Here is a 3,400-nt window from a genome sequence, read left to right on the forward strand (position 1 = left end):
TCCACTGTTTTTCAGCTTCTTGCCCATATAAGCAGAGGAATAAAGGAGAAGGCAGGCACAGGAAGCATCTGGCTCTGACTTCTGAGTAGATGTAACACCAGCTCTTGGTGCCTTGCTAAATGCGCCCCACTTGGCCTTCGTCCTGTGAAGACTTGTTGGTTCCCAACTTCCATGTCACTGCCATTCCTTTTCCTCATTCCCTGCGTCTTCTTGGTACCACGAGTTTTGTCAGATGTTCACTGTCTGCTTATCTGTCTGTACTTATCTGGATCTGGAAGCATGCCTGGGACAAACCCCCATTGTCATCATCCCTCCAATACAGAAAGGCTTCCGCTTCATCGCCAGACTTCACCTGCCTCTTGCTGGCTCTTCTTTGGTATTTCCTTTCTTTCTGTCTTTTCTTCCATTGCTTTTCCTTAATTTTATTTCTGTATTCTTCCTTGTCAAACTTGTCCTCTTCCTGAAGTCTTTCTTTTGCTTCATCTAAGTTGATATCACCAGAGTCATCTTCCTCAGGGTTCTTTGTGACAGGTCTCTGCATCTGTGGCCACTGCTGAGGCAGCACATTACTGCCTTATTCACTTTGAAATTTCTCTTCATTACTTTTTTCACCTCTGCAACTTTGGGCACTTTTTTCCTTGACACTGAATTTAGAAAGGCCTTTCTTCTGTAACACTTTCTTAGCTCCGAGGTCCACCCCACACAGATTGTGTGCTTCATCTTAAGGAAATCAGCATCTTCCTCCTCCTCATTGCTGTCCCAGAACTGGGTGGGAACTTCCTTGATCATCTTGCTTCAATGTTAGGAACAGATTGAGTTTGAGATCTTTTGTTTTTCCCAGTTTCTCTTCCATTTCTTCCTCTTCTTCATCACCAATACTATTAGCCAGTCTGTACTCTGCCCCTTCTAACCTTCTCCCACCTTTCTGAAGGATGGACCTTTTCTCACTGAAGCAGGCTCTAAATTCTTCCACTTCATGGTTGGTGAGAGAGGGAGCCCTTGGCTCAATAACTTTACCAGCTTGGCTCATTACCAATTCTTTGATGCATTGTTGCTTTTGTAGTTTCGGAAAAAATCTTACCTGGGTGCCATAGAAAGACCAAGAGACAGGGCATATTCAGGTATAGGTGACTGGCTCATATCAAATACTTCTTTTTTTTTTGTCTGAGAGAGAGAGAGAGTCTCACTCTGTTGCCCTAGATGGAGTGCCGTAATGTCATAGCTCACAGCAACTTCAAACTCTTGGGCTCAAGTGGTCCTCTTGCCTCAGCCTCCCCAGTAGCTGGGACTACAGTTGCCCATCACAATGCTGGCTAGCTTTTCTATTTTTGTTTTTGTTTTTGTTTTTTGGCCGGGGCTGGGTTTGAACCCACCACCTCTGACATATGGGGCCGGTGCCCTACCCTTCTGAGCCACCGGAATCGCCCTCTATTTTTTTTTTTTTTTTGAGACAGTCTCACTTTGTTGCCTCCCATAGAGTGCTGTGGCATCATAGCCCATAGCAACCTCAAACCGTTGGGTTTAAGTGATTCTCTTGCCTCAGCCTCTCTAGTAACCAGGACTACAGGTGCTTGCCACAACACCCAGTTATTTGTTGTTGTTATTGTTTGTTTGTTAAGCAGGCCCAGGCTGGGCTCAAACCCCCCAGCCCCAGTGTATGTGGCTGGCATCCCAACCACTGAGTTATGGATGCTGAGCCAGTTTTTCTATTTTTAGTAGAGAAAGGGTCTCACTCTTTCTGGTCTCAAAATCCTGAGCCCGGGCAATCCACCTGCCTTGGCCTCCCAGAGTGCTGGGATTATAGGCATGAGCCACCGCACCTGGCCAAATACTTCTTTATTCCTCAACAGATATATCAAACATATATAAAAGATAAAACATCTTTGAGTTCTTTCTTTTACATCTTGATCTTGGGGGTGGCGCCTGTGGCTCAGTGAGTAAGGTACTGGCCCCATATACCGAGGGTGGCGGCACCAGCCAAACTGCAATAAAAAATAGCCGGGCATTGTGGCAGGCACCTGTAGTCCCAGGTACTCGGGAGACTGAGGCAAGAGAATTGCCTAAGTCCAGGAGTTGGAGGTTGCTGTGAGCTGTGATCCCACAGCACTCTACTGAGGGTGACAAAGTGAGACTCTGTCTGTAAATAAAGAAAATCTTGATCTTGGGCTAAAAAGGATTCTGTTTTTTTCTGAACATGTGTTAAGTTTGTATAAGAAACTGACCTGGTGTGCACACAAGTATATTTATGTTCTTGATAACTTTCAGCTTCATGTTTCAGATCTTTTCCACCAATGATGAGACCAGTGGAAAAGTCATGATTTTTTCCTACTTTTCAGGGAACTTCAAAGGTCTGATAGGCTAGTTTTCTCATAGGTGATATGATTAGAACTCCCTGCCCGTCTGCTGAGATCCACTGCAGACAACAGAAGCCTTCTAATACTGGAACAAAGAAAACTAAAGTCTTTGCCAGATCCAGACTTGGCAGCTCTAAGTATTTTTTATCTTGCAAAGTCAATCCAGTGGTTTGCCTCTGTATCTCAGTTACCAAATGGTACTGGGGTTCTTGCAAACCTCTCAATGTTTTCTTGAATAAGGAGAAATCTGAAAATATTGTAATTTCGCTCACATTTATCTTTTCAGAGTTCTGCACAAAGCCGCTGACACTCTTGCCTCTACCTCCCTCTCCATCAGTTGCTTCCTCAACTGCTTCTTTCTCTTTTGCCTGTGGCTGTGTTTTTTCTTCCAGCAACTGAAGCTCTGCACTGGGTCAGATCTGGCTCCTAAACCTTGGGAGTCAGCAATTTGGCCCATCTTGGTGGCAACCACAACCCAGATTGAACCCAGACACTGGACACCTAAGGTCAAGCTCATAGAACCAGGCATCTTTCTTGTTTTTTAATGTAGATGGATATGCTACATATTTCTCTCAACCAGTGCTTTTGTTACATTCTGTAAGAATGGGCATGCTGCCTTTTCATTCATCTCAAAATAACTGTCTAATTTTCCTTGAGACTTCTTCTCTGGTCAATTGGGCATTTAAGAGTTTGTTACTTCATTTCTACATACTGGTGAACTTTCCAAATTTCCTATTTCTGGTTTCTCATACTGTCTGGGCTTCTTCCAGGATAGTTTCAATTGATTCTTCCTCCACACCCCACATAGGCGATAATTTCTTGTTTCTTTACATGTCCTGTAATATGTTTGTTGAAACTTTGTGCCCAGAGAACATACTTTGCAAGAGGCAGGTAAAGATTCACATCTGTGGCTCAGCGCCTGTGGCTCAAGTGGCTAAGGCGCCAGCTAAATAAACCTAAGGTGGCGGGTTTGAATCCAAGCTGGACCCGCCAAACAACAATGACGGCTGCAACCAAAAAATAGCCGGGCGTTGTGGCAGGTGCCT

At 44.5% G+C, this 3,400-nt stretch overlaps 1 pseudogene; it reads right to left on the reverse strand.

Annotated features, from left to right (window-relative positions):
- Positions 1–236: 236 nt before the first annotated feature.
- LOC100942257 lies at positions 237–2,811 on the reverse strand (annotated as a pseudogene).
- Between the last annotated feature and the right edge of the window lie 589 nt (positions 2,812–3,400).

The sequence above is a fragment of the Otolemur garnettii genome, unplaced genomic scaffold (assembly GCF_000181295.1).
Source record: "Otolemur garnettii isolate 467f Iridium unplaced genomic scaffold, OtoGar3 scaffold00218, whole genome shotgun sequence".
NCBI lineage: Eukaryota > Metazoa > Chordata > Mammalia > Primates > Galagidae > Otolemur > Otolemur garnettii.